This window comes from Pyrgilauda ruficollis, unplaced genomic scaffold, assembly GCF_017590135.1.
Source record: "Pyrgilauda ruficollis isolate IOZ18807 unplaced genomic scaffold, ASM1759013v1 scaffold26, whole genome shotgun sequence".
NCBI lineage: Eukaryota > Metazoa > Chordata > Aves > Passeriformes > Passeridae > Pyrgilauda > Pyrgilauda ruficollis.
Genome location: NW_024523933.1, coordinates 8,439,560 through 8,456,433, shown reverse-complemented (window position 1 = coordinate 8,456,433; position 16,874 = coordinate 8,439,560). Strand labels below are relative to the sequence as shown.

The window sequence follows — 16,874 nt, the reverse complement described above, 5'->3', positions numbered from 1 at the left end:
TGCTCACCTTGAGTGGTATTGATTATATTATTCATTCTGATGTTTCTGAATGAGGTATCACTAAAATCACTGACTCAGTGACATATCAGACATAATACCACTAGTGGAAACAGAAGAGTTAAGTTCTATTTCTGACACTGATAAATAAAAGACATCGAAAGGATTATCCACCAGGAAAAATTATGATTGTAATGTCAAGAGAAAGTTGTAATCCTTATAATCATTTTGCCCATTTGACATTGTAGAATCTATGGAAGTTTGTATTCAGAATGCAGAAAACATACTGTTGATGTCATTTCTCCTGTGCAACATCTTACTGGTTTCTGCTCCCTCTTTTCCTTGAAATTTCCTGGTCTGAGTCTTGACATTTAAAGTAATAAATCATGTTGGTTTACCTATCAGGTGGGTTTATATAATTAATATCTGTTTTTCCAGAAAAAAAATAGAGTTTATATGTTTTTGGGTTTTTTTTCTTTTACTAACCTAAAATAATAAAATGGAGCAGAAGACTGGAGAAGCACACAGTTCTTGCCTAAAACAATAGCTGCCTTCTTTACAGCCCTCTGTTCATATTAGGTTTCTCTTCTAAAAAGTGTTGATTGTCTATATTTTTCATTGGCTGCTAATCTGAACGCTCCCCAGTGGCCTTCCAGTTCCCTGGTAAATTAGCCACCATGTCCTGGACTAACTGCCAGCACAGTAAAACCATCTCTGAACAGAAAAAAACCTGTATTTTTCAACTACAAATACACAAACTAGACTATTTCTTGCCCTCACTATTACACATTTTGAGGTCAGCAAGCCACCCTCTCATAAAAACCCACAAATACGGTAAATTTTTGGTTTTTGTAAACCCTGTTTAAGGATGATAATTAAATTCCATTTTTGTGTTCATGCTATCAAATATGATATCTCCAAGGAGAAAGGAAATTGAAGGTCTCTGGAGATGGAGGCCAGACATGCCAGACTTCACATGGCTGAAGTTTGGTTGATTGGTTTAGTTTAGCTTTATTTTATGTGCCTGCAAGGGAATGAAGTGGGTTTTCATGACTCAAAATATTTACTTCACAAGTTCAAACTGTTCCAGTGAAACAGTAAATTCTTTGATAATTTAATCTCATTTAAGTAAAAATAGAGCCTAGGACCAACTTAATGCAATACATTTTACAGCTTTTGGGGACAGTTAGTTGGGATTTTGAGTTTAAAGAAAAATTATGAACATATTTTTCGGAAAAATTGTTGGTACGTCCATAATTTTTATGCAATTCATGATATCAGGATAATTAATTTCACTGGAAATTAAACAGGAGTTTTTCATTTCAAATATCCCAGTGACCAGGAAGAAACTTCATAAATTTTTCATTCATTTTTAAATATAAAGATATGTATTACCAAGGAAACAAAAATATTGGCTGTGGCTGAGAGTAACAGAACTGTATAAAAAAGCATACCATTTCTGTTGATCTGTACAATTCAAGAATGATATGTCAGTGCTAGGAAAAGATAAGTGTGAGGCACTGGAATAATTAAAACTGATAAGATGGTCGTTGCACCCTACTGCACTCACTGTTTTGTTTGAGAAGATAATACTTCTTACTCGTTAATTAAAAGTTTACAAAAGGAATTGTTGTGAAAGTGCATTTCAAACTAATTCTATTCTATGGACAGCGTAATTACATTTTTTCTCTTTTTCCCAGTAATAATAGCTTTCATCAGAAAGAAAAGAGGAAAAAAATTTCAGTGTTAGAAACCATTGCAGTAAGACCATATTGAAAAACCTAATAGCTCTACAGCCTATGGTATTTCATGTCTCCCAATCAGTGAGTAGCTAATGAAAGGAAATCCTGATCCACAGTTCATTCAAGACAAGGAAAATATTCCCACAGACTTCATTTTTGTTTGATGTGAAACCTTTTAAATAAGATAACTCTCAGATTTCTGTCTGTATAAATACTGAAAATTAAAATAAAATTGTTTTTATACTCATTGCACCTCTTATAAAATAAAACTCTCATTTGCTGGCTTTCAAAATTATCTTTGTATTTGGCACCATCCATATTTGGGATCCCAGTATTCTGTACACAGCTAGATAACTTCTGTGTTGTGCTGTCATTGCTGAATTTGGTAACAGGGCATACAGCCCACAAAATGTGAATAAAAAAACTGTGCTTATAAGCTTAAATTTAAGCAGTTGTAGAGTGAGTCTCTTTTTAAGAAAGAAAAGCCAATGCTTTGTACAGAGTAATTTTCATTAAATCCATACTCATTCCTTATTCTAAATAAAACTCTATAAAAGCTATATTTCATCTGTTGCTATTTTGGGAGTGTTTTAATAGATTTCTAGTTCTGGCAGAGATTACTGCTGAATACACACTTTCCAAACTTTGCATGGGAGCAGAACATCAAAAGAATCTTACTCTATTAGATATATCACAATGGCATATAAAGCTGTACAGAAAACATTTAATTTTAAGGTAAAAATGGTAGTGCTGAATAATTCAATGCCCTAAACCAAATTGCTGTGAAGTACAAAATTTCCTTTTGGTTTTCATTGCTGCAGCATCTGTAACACAATATATATCTCATGAAGTGAAAGGAAAGGGTTAAAATTATCTTACCAACATCTTACACTTTATCTCTTTTATTGCAGTTCTTAATATATTCTTGAAAACTATTTCTAGGGAAGAGTTCAGAGAACAGAAGGCTGAGCAGATGGTCTTCTCCAACTTTATAGTTCCAGAAAAAGCAAGGGCCCTCATTGCTACTGACATCTGAAGTTGATGCAAGAAAATGCCTACCATGTCAGACGAAAAATGTAACAGCTAGTCAGACCCATGATCAGGCAGCGTGGCACTTCCTGACAGCAGTTTGTCCATGTGTTGGAATCAGAAGAAAAAAAAAACCTAAACCATATGACTGCTAAAAATCTGTTCATTTGCTTTTCTTTCTCTGTCATTAATTATTTTCTTTCATATATGAACAAACACATCAAAAGTATGATTTGGTTTAACAGAGAAAAAAAGAGAAACATATTAAAACCTAAACTTTGACATAAAGAATTCATATTCATAAATCTGAGTTTGCAATAGAAGTTCTGTACAGAAGGTATTTCCTTAATACTCCAAGTTAAAGTTCTGTCAATTGCATACCTTAAAACACAACTGAGTGCAAAAGCATACCATATTACCAAGAATGTTTTAAATAATGTCTTAATATCTACTATCTAAGAGGCAGTACTGCATTTCTGCCTTTTAAAGATGAGGATTTTATTTTCTCTTGAAAGAAGGGATCCCACCATCCTAAGCAAATACAGCTTGACACAATATCATATTAGCACAGGTGAGACAATATAATTTCCTCTTTTTCTCAACAAAATAAAATAAAGGTTTTACTAGTTCCATTTGAAAAGTGGAATGTCACCTATCTACATTCCTACTAACTACTTTCCACTATATTCTCAGGAACAGCTATGATAGTGATAGCTTCTCTCTCACTCCAGGCACTAGCATAAATTAAGATTGTCATAAATTAGATTATCGTGGACAAACAGTCAAATGCAGAGGTGCTACCAGAGAGATGGCAGCAGCTCTTCACGTTTACAAAGATTTTTTAACCAAAGTGTTCTGCATTCTTATCCAGGTAGATTCTTATTAACAAATATTGACTCATATCTTCTAAATCTAAGAAAGTGGCTTAATCAATTGACCACTGGTAATGAGAAGAGAATACTTCTTTTGCTGCTTTTCAAGCAAACAAACCTAGAAAGGTCCTAGTGGGAATGCACGGCAACTGTTCAGGGATTTGATTTAATGGATTGTAGCACACTGAGAAAAAAGATACTTTATTTATTTTTATATTTATTTATTTATTCATCTATGTCCTCACCCTCCCAAAATGTGTGCTTAGTCAAAGGAACTGTGCCTGAAACATCAGCTTTTTTCTCTTGGAAAAGTTCATGTGTTTTAGGAAGAACAAACCTCATCTAGGAGTCTTTCTTCTTTTCTCAGTTTTCTAGACTTAAATTGAGGGGTGAAGTCAGAAGCTAATCCTATTCCTTAACAAACTTTCAATTACTTCCTTTTAATTGCAATTAAAACTAAGTTCTAACATTACACTGATTTGTCTTCTTCTCATCTTTGCACTAGGTCTAAAACTAACATACATAAACAAATGTTAATTTCTTCATGGGAACATCATTGTCCTTTTTTGTTAGTGAAAACCTCAGACACGTGATGCTTAGACAGTTCTCAAAAGTTCTTCAGGAAAAATATTTGAAACAGGAACATCATCCATATAAGTCCAGAACTCATAGAATCCCTGGTCTCTGTGCTATCATAGTAATAATCCCTGTCATCGGTTTACTGAAGGGCCCGTGCTTGTCACTATCAAATTTAAAGATTATTCTTGAATATCTCTGCAGAAATTTTTAGAAATTTGTTTGTTTCAATTCTCAATTTATTCACTCAATTTATATATCTGTTTGTCTGAAGACAAACTAGAGGGCTTTCACTGTGACAGTGTAATTCCTCTTCCTCTGAAAAATGCACTGTATTATTAAGTAAAGCAGTTCATTAATTGCTCTACTCCTTTATCTTGTCTGAAGCACAGATAAGTAAATATTTATTAAATTACCTTGTGTAAATATTTTATATTGTTAAATTCATGTAAAACATGAGTATAATATTTTTAAAGTCTTAGCATACTAATACAGAAATACTGGTGGAGACTAAACCCATTCATTTGCAGTTTAACCTTAGTTCTTTTTAGTTTGTATATTCTATACAAATTATTTTGGTATTTACTAATTAAAACTCACAAATTGTTATAATTTCAAGTGAGATTTTACCTTAAGTTTTAACTTAAATGGGTATTTTGTAAGGGAGTCCTTAACTAGGAGAAGATAAGAATAATTATCACTTTTAAGAAATAAAAATACTCTATGAACTTTAATTAATTAGCTTTCATAGCATTCATGAAGTGCTAGTGTTACCATAATTTAGAATGTTTTTGTGGTACATTAAGCCAGGATGAACATTTCTAGAACAAACATTTTCACTTTTGTGTGTAATGCCACTAGGCACACAGATAAAATTTTAGCAAAGATGGACAAATCAGCACACCCAGAAACTATGTGGCATGCTTGTAGACTGAAGAAATCAGTGGCATATGGGAGCAAATGTGATGAAAATATTTCTGGTCATATGCTTCAGTAACCCAACTCAGTGAGCCAGATTAAAAATATCTGCTAATGATGCAACTAACTGACATTGATTTACACGTACATATTTATGGCATACTGAAGGGTAGCTCAGTGCTGTGGTACAGAGATAGATTGGCTTAATTTCTTTTTTCTATTTTTGCCTACTATGTTAAACTAAGCAAGTTATTTTGAGGAATTTTCATTATGATTATGAAGTTCTAGTGTCAAAAATGGTTTTGAGTACCACTTCCTGAGTTATGATCATCTTAGTTTTTATTCTAAAAGGCTGTTATGCTAAAACCTTTTCTTAATATTTTTTGCTATTAGATATGTGTTGGAAGCATAGATTACATGAAAAACAATAGAAAAGAAAACTACTTTTTTTGTTTGACTCTTTGCTTCTGGGGAATTATGGCTAGCTTTTTTCACTTGAAAATTAATCAATTAATTAATCAATTTGAATTCTTTGCTCAAAAAATATTTAATAAACTTATGCTACTCCATAATTCATTAATCAAATTATGCTACTCCAAGACAGGCTGACAAATTGCTTCCCTCAGATATCAGGGATGTTCCTTACAAAAAGGAGATGTAAGTTCACCATCTTTTCAACTTGGCAGACCTGTGTTTTTTCTAAATCTATCCTGAAATGTGCCATTTAATATTCCTCAAAAACAGGACTTGGCTTTGATCTTAGCTGGGAATCAATGGTTTTCTATATTAGTTTAATCTAGATGCATCTTGTTGTCTAGACAGCTAGACAATCTTAAGAAAAAAGTAAAAAGGATAATTTAGCCAGAAGGAAGGTCAGCAATTAGCTAACAGTGGGAAACAAAAGATTACAAGTTAAATAATTATAAATACATCCTAGCATATGCTCAACTGTAGGTATCATTCCTGGAACTTCAAAAGATTTTGCTTTCAAATTTTTAATGTTCTGTTAGACATGAGTAGCTAGGGTTTGACATATATTGTTTGGAGAGTTTCCTATGTTCTGAATATCTCACATCATAACTCATATCCCTCTCTTACCTTGATTATAGGTGTTTGTTAAACATAAAATTACATTAGAGTTTATAGCTCTATCAGGAGTTTTTTTTCTTTGAAAGTGATTTCACATTCCAGCTTTGCAAATAACCAGTACATGAACTGTTGTGCTATTAAAGGCTCTTATTTTCTACTCTGAAATGTTTATTTTCTATTTCTGAGATACTTTTCTATTTCATCTTGACCATGCACATGTTGTTTAAGATAATTGGTGTTGGCACAATACCAGCATTGCAGTAAAGATTACACTTTAACAGATAAACAAATCCTTCACCAATAGCATTGTCTAAGCCATGTGAACTTATTCTCAGTGAACAGTAGCCTTTGCTGGAATTCTTGTATCACATATGGTCCCTGTGACTATCAAGGCATGTATCTTACTAGCAAAGTTCCTGAAGATATGTGAAAGCAAATATACAATCATTTTCTGATTCAACTGGCTTTTTCAGGAATCATATTCAGCCACTCATCACAGTTTAGTGTCATCTGCAAACTTGCTGAGTCCTCATCCAGACCCTTAACAAATATAATTCAGTATTCATATATATCAATGAGATCTCCCTCCTCCAAACCTTCTCTTCTCTATGTTAAGCAGTACCAACACGCTCAGCCTTCACTTAATCATCTCTGTGAAGCTGGGGGTGACCTCACCAGTGCAGAGCAGAAGGCCTCACAGACTAAATTAGTTATGATAGTGTCTTGGATTTGAAAGTGAAGTGCTACCAATTAGCCAAGTCTTTCTGCTGAAATGGTTGCTAATAAACCCAAAACTCACCTCAGTCTCAACCTGCAATTCAAGCACAGCCTACAGTAAAAGTCAGTTACATTTTATAATTACCTCCAATTTGACCTTTAAGTCCTACAAAGCACCATACTCTGGGTGTCCAAGCATTCCCAGATGTGCCATTTTGAAGGAAAAAAACACTTATCTTCCTTTGAGAGACCGACCTCGATTCTACTTAAGCCACATAGATTGTACTGGGCACTGATGTCAATGGATTCAGCACTATGGGAACAGCAGCCAATTTTCCTGTAATAGGGTAGTGATTTGACTTGGATCCAGACCTTTGTCTGTTCATTTGAGTTTATGAATCTTCCATTTCTGATTCCCTGGAAACCTACATTCAATAACTGACATAAAGGGTGCTGCAAATTGACTCTTCAAATCAGATCACAATATTTTAAGAGTGTTAACATGAGTAAAATATGAGCAAAAGCCATTTGAGATGAATGAAGAGTAGAGAGTAACAGTGGCTTTTTGGGCCAAATATTTAATTTGCAGATAGGAAAACAAAAATGAAAAATACATGTCTTTATATTTGCTGATTCATGATCTATTATTGATTAATGATGATTTAAATAGAACTGGAGTGAGACTATATTTTGTGTAACCACTAAGAGAAATTTGACATCTCATCTTTGATGCCATTTTTCCTATCATATTTTAGAATGAAAATGCATAAAAGTATCATCCAAGAAAAACCTAACTAGAGGGATACTGCTATTTTTGTAAAATCACATACAGAAAAAACTGGGATGAAACCTGAAAATGAAATGGGATTGTCTGAGGCAGTTAGAGACTGTGGATATCACATAGCTTTTGACCTGTAATTATGCATTATTTCACTTGTTCAATTTTCTGTAAAGTCTCTGACAGTAATGGAAAATTATGTCAATTATCTAGGTATTATTTTCTCTCATTTGGAATGTAAGGGAGGACAGTTTCTTTTAGAATATTCTATAAGTCCCTGAAAAATTAGAGAAGGGGTGGTAATTACTAAATTCTAGAACACCTCATCTCTGACAACACTCATCATTCTCTAAAAAAATGAAGAATTTACTGTGTTTCTGTTTTGCAATAGCTGTTTAACAGATATGATAAGAAAATGTGTTAGCTATTAACAATTAAAAATTTGACAAATACTTGACAAATGAAAACATAACTTAAAAATATATATTTATACGGGAAGGATGTAATTTAAGTTCCCATTTCAAATGTTAAGCTCTCAAAATTTTTATATACCAATGGCAAACTAATAGCATATTACCATCAGAGAAAAATAATGAATTATAATTTTAACAACTAAGAACTCTAAGACTTTTAGCCTAGCTGCCCAGATATTTGCAAAATAACTGATGACTAAAATGTGTCTTGAAAATGCAGGAAGTTACCATGAAGAGTTTTTCAAGTATTTATGATGACTAAAACCTGTCTTCTTCAACATGAATATAACTATGGCAATTTCTCAGAGTAGGAAATAGCAAAAAGACGTTTTTCAAAATCACCATTCCCTCTCTCTACTAATTATGTCAGAGATTTTCTTCTAATGAATTTAAATATATTACACAAAATATTCAAATACATTTTTTGTTTGTTTCTGTCTCTAATTTCCATAAAGTCAAGGAAAAACCTCAAACAAGTACCAAGTCCCCTTTGATCATCATCAACACTTCTTTTTGTTTGGTCTTACAAGTGATGTGTCACTATCATTGCACTTTTCAGCTCTTCTCTCAGCTGAAAGCAATGCACTGATTGAAAATCCAGTTATGTTCAGAAAAATTATTCTATTGTCATAGTTGCACTATGGGTATTCCCTTCATAAGTGTTTGGTTCATGGTGAGAACGACCATGCACTGAATATCTTTTACTACAAGATATTGCTTAAACTTCTCCAAAGTAGGAATTACGTTATGGAACACTGCATCCAGCTCTTGAGCCCCCAATGCAAGCAAGGCTTTGACCTGTTGGAATGAGTCCAGAAGAGGGCCACAAATTTGATTACAGGTTGGAAACCCCTCTACTATGGAGAAAGTCATTCAGTCTGGAGAGGAGAAGACATATTCCAGTACCTAAAAGGGACTTAAAAGAAGGCTGGAGAGGGACTTTTTACAAGAGTATGTAGTGAAACAACAAGGGGGAATGGCCCTAAACTGAAAGAGGGTCATTTATATTAGATATAAGGAAGAAATTCCTTACAGTGATGGTGGTGAGGCCCTGGAACGGGTTGCCCAGAGAAGTTGTGGATGCCCCATCCCTGGAGATGTTCAAGACCAGGCTGGATGGGGCTTTGTGCAGCTTGGTCTAGTGTAAGTCTCCCCACCCCTGCCAAAGGCATTGGAACTTAATGATCTTTAAATTGTCTTGCAACCCAAAACTTCTCTGAATTGATGAGTCTGTGATAATCAATTTCTTCATGAGAAAGTGCAGTACATTGATCATTATAACACTGCTTAGGATTTCCCATGGAAAACTCAAAAGATTGTATTTTACATTCTTATCTAATGATAAAGTAAGGAAACTGAGCAAATTAAAATTTTCTCTCATATTTCATATCTAAGCAAAAAATAATCTAATAAGTGCATAAAGTCTTTGATTTCCATTCATCTTCAAAAACCAGTCAATTCATCTATAGCACAGTTTAATGTTTCCAGGAAGTCTGATCACCTTCAAAAGTTAAAACTTGGCAAAAGACAAATTTCACTTGCAAAAGATTCTACTTAAAATTTCAATGGCCTTAATGAAAACTGAAGAACAGAAGTGACAAAAATGGTTTTGAAGATGATTTATTGTTGCCATTTGATCAAGACTTTGCATTAATGGTTTCACTGTGATTTAGTGCTTCTGCTTTGTAGCAATGGAGACTGTTACATCCAATGAATGTTAAACATCTGCAGCATTAAATGCATTAAATACATCTCACAATGTAAAGATATAAGTAAACAAGTGTTGTAAGTTATAAAGTGCAGAGGAAGAAGAAAATGTCGTAATTTATTTTAAATTTTATTTCTTACATGAGATTAAGTTCCATCTGCCAGATGTTGCAAATGCTGCTTCTTCTTTAAGATTCTACAAGTTCTGTGTTTCTGTGGTGAACAGTTATTTTTTCTAGTGTCAGGGCCACCCTCTACTAGATCTTAAGGAGGGTGCTCAAGGCCTTATCCAACATGGCCTTATCCAACACTGCCAGTGTTGGGGCATCCACAACCTCCCTGGACAACCTGTTTGAATATCTCAACACCCTCACAGTAAAGAATTCCTGTTATTCTAAAAAAATGTCTCCTCTTTTAATCACCCATTACTCTTTGTAATATCACTACAGACACTCCACTCATTATCGCAATCCACAAGACTTTTGTTGTATTTTCCCCCTTATCCTGCTTATGAAGAGGGAGTTGTAAAGGTGCTTGGTGGGCATGGTGAACTTGGTGTGGCACCCAACCAAGTTCAATCCACTGTAGATACTTCATCACATAGTACAAAACTTCAGGTTTCAAAGCAGCTGAATCCCTGATTTTTAGATTTTGAAAGACCTTGCATTAAGACATGGAAAAAAGTCTATCTTTTGAGACCAGCTTGATTAGCATTCAAATTCATTCCAACCTACCCTAATATTTAAAGCTTGCAATATTTTCCTTTCTGACGAGTTTTGTCTGTTAGATAACTATAAAACAAACAAAAAAAGGGCTGCAGTATCACATGTTGTTATCTCATATTCAGCTAAGCAAATTAGATCATCTCTCAAGAAACAAGAAATTAATGTCCAAAGGTGTTAAGATTGCTTAGTAGTGCACAGTGGTTGAAATAGGAAAGATTTTAGTCTTTTATTGATAAAACATAAAAATAAACAACTGTGAAACAGAAAATTTCACTACAAAATAGTTCTTGTCAAGAATACACTTCTTACTATAGCCAAAAATATGTGTTGGTCTACTTTTCCACTCTTATTAAAATAAAAATCAACCTAAAATATTTAGTGGCCTTGAGGTTGAACACGCAAGTTAAATAGGTCCAATAAAAGCTGACTGGAAATATGATGGTAATTTTCCTATAAATTTTTGTATGTAAATAAGATTGAATTCTATAAAACTTGAAAATTTTCCCCTACTTACCATGTTTTTGCTTGGTTGAGTTTTTTTAATAGCACACTACTGAGTTTTAGGATTTCTTTGCCCATGTACCTAGCCTAGAATATTGAAAAAATATTCAGTCTTGAAACAGGCTAGTAGCTCTGCCTTTGTTTCCCTGAAGCAATTATTTTACATAATTAATTGAAGGCTAAACTTTATGAGAATTTTGCTAATTTTCTCTATATGGGTAATAACAAAATAGTACCTGGTTTATTCTCTGAAAAGATATTAATTTAAAAAAAAAATCTATGATGCCAGTTTAAGCCCCTTATTTCAACTTGAACTTCACATGGATCACTGTTTTCTTTTGGCAACTAATTGTAAATAAGATCGAATGCCACCACCTACATCTTAATGTGATAAAGGTTAATAGGGTAGTTGGGGTTTTTTGGTCTAACTATTCTGTTTCAGTTACATGGAACGTATCCAACTCTTTTATCTCAGTTGAAGGCCTGATTCACAAATAATAAAATTAGGAAAAATAATCTTTTTAAATTAATTCCCACTAGAAATGAGTATACATGGTTAAAATGTTCTCCTGATTTCAGTCATTTAACCATTTTGTTCACATGCAACACTGACATCACAGTTTGTGTCAGAAAGGGTGTTTCAAAATAATGTTATTTAGAATATTTCCAGAGAATTTTTTAAAAGTTTTGTTTGGTTGTATATTTTTTTTTTATTTTTTAATGTGATCATTTATTCCTTTTCAGGTTGAAAATTTTACAGTGTTCAAAAAAAAGGAAAAAATATTCTTTCGATACTAAATTAAATTCAGACAACACATATTTTGGTTATGAATCATCTTCCTATTACATTCAAAACTGATATAGTTTAAACTATTTAAAAGTAAGAAAAAATACTGGGCATGTTTTCTTTAGATATCATGATATTTAGATAATTAAAATAACATTGGCAGGGACCTTTGCCTTGAACTTTACAAAAGATATGTCAGGAAAAGAATGCCAAAGCCTATTTTCAGTAATTATAGGTAGATACATACTGACTCTTTGGTTGTATATTTGTCTAGATATTTATTATGTATCCTGTATATGTAATAAACGTGATCAAAACAGCAATATTGATTTTACTCAAAATATGAAAAACATTAATTTTAAAGCAAATATCAAAGGTTTACCAAGGAAAAAGAAATAAAAATGACAAGCATCTAGAAATTTGGAAATGAAATTAGAGCTGTTCTTGTCATTAATAACAGCTGGCATGGAAAAAAATATGTACTAAATAAATTGAAGAACAAGGTTATTTAATAGAAAGGAATTGTGGAGAAGGCATGATAATATAAATGGAAAATGTCAAAAACACACAAAAATTTCCTGAAGAGCAGGGAAGAAAGAATGTTTTCATTCCTACTATAAAGAAATATTAAATATAGAGAAATAAAGAATATTTAAGTAACAGACTTCTAATTATTTTTTAAAGTAATGATCTCAAAGTGTCAAATGACTTAAATGTGATTACAACATTTTCATAACTAGAGATCATTAAAACTAATTTTGTTTAATATGTGTGATGTAAAAAAGAATTAGATATTTGTTTCCAAATGTACTTTCTGGTGTTCTAACATAGAAATTACTAGTACTCCTAATGCCTTTTATTTTGGTGAAGAATACTGTAGCTGTTTTAAACTAGGTTCTAAGGACAAAGGACTCCATCACTGAAGGCAAAAACTACACCTAATACAATATAAGGATCCATTTACTCCTCACAGCTGCCCTCCCGTAACAAATTCAAGGACATGTTCAGACTGGTACCACAAATAATTGTGCAATTCTAATAAACTAGAAATGCCTGAAATATATGCACAGTGTTCTGGAGAAGCATGAAGGCAAGAAAAAAATGAGCAGGTTGCAGCAATAATTGGATTCACTTTGCCTTAGTATATGCCCCTAGACTTTTCAAAGAAAAGAAATGTGATATCATATCGAAACCAAGAAGCTAAAAGGCAATTTCCTCTTCAAAGAAGCTGTGGAGCATATACATTCATACACAGACAATGATGGCATTGGGGAAGAGAAAAAGTAAATTACCTGAAATGAGAATGATAAATTAAATTAAAAAACACCTTACCAGTAAGTCCTATGAGAATGGATGTTGTGAGATGAAAGTCAGGTGGGATAGCAGGGCCTGGCTTTCTTACTCGAACTGGTCCTCATGTGACAGAGAAAGGACCTGTCAATACTGTGAACCAAAGGGATTCTACATGTCTAGTGATTAATTTTGGAATCAGGAGATCTGTTCCCTCTTCCCTTTTCTCCTAACAAAAAGTAAATATATTTACATAGTCTCACAGCTGATTGCTTTTGGATTTGATGTGAAGTGACACTGCCACAAAAGGTTTGGACAGCATTTTGGAGCAATGATTTGCCACAGAATTGCAATGTCAGGTATCTGTCTTCTGTTACGGTGACACAGATTAACCCTTGATGGCTTTGGATTACTGGAGTTTATTTAAGAAGTACCACTAATAATGCTTTTACCCTACTTGATTATTTCACATACTTACTCATCTAGCTTTGCAAAACAGTGTCCAAAATCATAAAAAGGTGTTTTTAGAAGAGCTGGGTGCCACTGAATAGGATCTAAATTTTTCAGTCCTAGGCTCAGAAGTACTTTTAGATTGTATTTTTCAACTACAGCTCAAATCAATGAGAAAACCAAAATGGAATAATTTTAAATCCAGACTCAGTGGCACAGTTCAGCTCCAGGTTGCAGGGATCTAAATACAGGAGCATATAGATGAGCCTTTAATGAGACCACGTTGTTCAAATTCACCTTCATGATTTCATTTTTGTCAGTGGAAATCTAGAGTTCTATGAAGTTACTTAAACACATGCAGATGCCCCGAAATATCTGAGACAAAAACACTAGACAATGAAAATTACACAGAATATATGAGATGACTCATTGTCATCTTTTGCTACTGCTCAAGGCCAGAAGAAATATCCTACAGAAACTGAAATTACATTAGATCTATCTCTTTGCAAATAAATACCACTCTAAAAGTAAAATTCAGGTGTCTTCATTTAATATTTGGTGTATTTTGAGATGCCTTGGGCTAGCAAAAACCACGGTACTGGAAACAAAAATATTTCCAGAATAATAGCTGGAGTTTTTACATACTTGGAAGCGTTAAGCTCACTTTTATTCACACCTGGGTACACAGAAGCCTTGCCCTAGGTTCAGGTATCTTTTATTTCTCAACACATTCAAACATGCATCTTTCACTAATGTGTGAGTTATTTTCAGTGATATCACAGCACACATATGTTGAACCAGTGCAAAATAATTAAAGCCTTTTTGGCCCATTAATTTCCATAGAAAAGAAGCATTATTGAACATCTTAGCAATTAAATTACTTACCATAACGGTTTTGGCTGGAAAAGAGTTAACTTCCTTCATAGTAGCTGCTCTAGTGCTGTGTTTTGGATTTGTGCTGGAAAGAGAGTTGATAATGGAGAGATATTTTGGTTATTGCTGAGCAGTGCTTCTAGAGAGTCAAGGTCTTTTTGCCTCTCACAGCCCCTCACCAGTGAGCAGGTGGTGCTCAACAGAAGCTGGGAGGACACACAGCCAGGACAGCTGACCCCAGCTGACCACACTGGGGTATCCCATTACACATCATGAAGCCCTGCTGTCCTAGGGATACTTGAACACTTGCCTGCCCATGGGAAGTATTGAATGAATTCTTTCTTTGGCTTTGCTTTTGTGTGCAGTTTTTGCTTTGGTGATTAAACTGTCTTTATCTCAACCCATGTTGAAAAAAGTTGAAAGCATTTTCTCACTTTTACCTTTCCAATCCTCTTTCCCATCCCATCCCACCTGGGCAGTAAGTGAGCAGCTCTATGGTGCTTAGTTGCACCACAACCTATAAAGGCTCAGGTTTTTAATCTGAAATGTGGTTTCTCATTCTGTGGTGTAATTTTAGATCTGTTTAAGGCCAGATGTTCTTAACAGTGTAGCCAGTGTAGCTGCTTACAAAATAAGATCCTACTGAATAAAATACTAATAAAATCCAGTCCAAGGTTTCAGTGAATAGTATAATCCTTCCTGCCAACAACAGCAATCAGGAAATGTGGTAAAAATGCTTCATTGCAGCTCTATACATTCATACATTTTTAATTTACCTATTTCAGCTTGTTATTACATAAACATAATTCAAACAAACTTGAAAATTATTGTTGTCTGTGTTTTAAATACACTGGTCTTTTTTCCCTCCTATAAAATCAGAAAATAATTACATTATTACAATCAAAGGCTAAAAATTATCTTTCTGAGTTAAAGTATGAAAATTCTGCAAGACTGCAGAAAAACCATTTTTATTATTTCATTATTGTAATCTGAAGTTTTTGGTGTTTGTGATAACACATTTTCAGAGATCACAACAGAAGTGACATTTTATAGCTAAACTGTTTAACTCCAACTCATTGATAATATTTAAGGATAGGGTTTAAATGTTTTCATAAATAGGCATTATGGTGAGATTTTGGTGGAAATTTCCATGACAGTTCTGAATGAATTAGCAATGATCACTATTACACAGTGAATTTCAAATGTATTGATAATGGTGGGAAACTTAAAATGAAATACAGACACGATAAAAAATATTCTGACATTATGAATTCACGTGTTGTCAATTTTAATGGCATGGTCTTCGTTAGTTCATTGGGTGTTTGCACAGCTACAATATGGCCACTTCTGGTGGAGATGCAATATAAGTATCAACAAAATCTTTAGTGTCAATATCCTGTTTTATTTACAGCAAACAAAGGACATTAAATATTTTCTAAAATGGTTATTTCAATATATCAGCTGGTTTCTGGGTAAGTGAAATAGAATGTTGTTTGCCTTTAGCCACAAATCCAAGCCAAACGAAATTAAAAAAAAAAAAAAAAAACAAGATGGAAAAAAGGAATTACTATTTGCACTCAAATAACACTATTGTTTCCTGGCCTCTGCTAGCTGAGGGATCACGCTTCTGCTGCTCACTACATGGAACTGTAAAATGAATTTGAGTGGGATAAGTTACTGAAGAAATTAACATAATTTGTTCCTTTGAATATCAAAATGAAAACAGCTGCATACAAAGGAATAAAAGTACTGAGTTCTAATCAGCCCAAAAGTATTATCACTTAAATATGATAATGACAGGAAATAAACTAGTGAATATTGGAAAGAAAAAAAATAATAAAGTAGCCTTACAATCTATGGTAGATTTAGAAATAATTAACCTAGGTAAAATTTACTTTCCTTTGAGGATGATAGACAATTCTGGATAAAGTCCTCATGTAAGCTCAAGGTTTCATGCACCAGTGCAGCCAGAATGAAAAGCAGAATGAAAAGGTCAGTGACTGAGGCAAGGTGCTTGTTTCTCATGGACACACCTGCACATATGAAGACTAAGAACTATGGAGCAGAATATGGCAACATTTGGAATATTAGCATTAGAGTGTGCGAAAAAAATGCTAAAGCATAAACCACTAAAACTTGTTTAGTGTAGTTTTAATGTGGCATTCAGCTAAAAGCACACATTTCTGCATTGCCAGGTGGGTAGTCTAAATAAAAACCAAGATAGAAAAACTAATGTTTTAAGAAAAAATGGTGTACAGAGAGAAATAAAGTGTTTAACTAAGTGCTATACTACTTTCCTGTTACTCCCTGAATTACAGGAAAGTGTCTAGCAAATCTTTTTATCATGATC

At 33.5% G+C, this 16,874-nt stretch overlaps 1 long non-coding RNA gene across 1 annotated transcript in view; it reads right to left on the bottom strand.

Annotated features, from left to right (window-relative positions):
• The window catches only part of LOC121355652, an 88,360-nt gene extending 73,653 nt beyond the window's left edge, over nucleotides 1-14,707 (bottom strand). Inside the window, exon 1 of the long non-coding RNA XR_005955451.1 lies at nucleotides 14,537-14,707. This is a non-coding gene — a long non-coding RNA (uncharacterized LOC121355652). The remainder of the gene's footprint in view (nucleotides 1-14,536) is intronic.
• Between the last annotated feature and the right edge of the window lie 2,167 nt (nucleotides 14,708-16,874).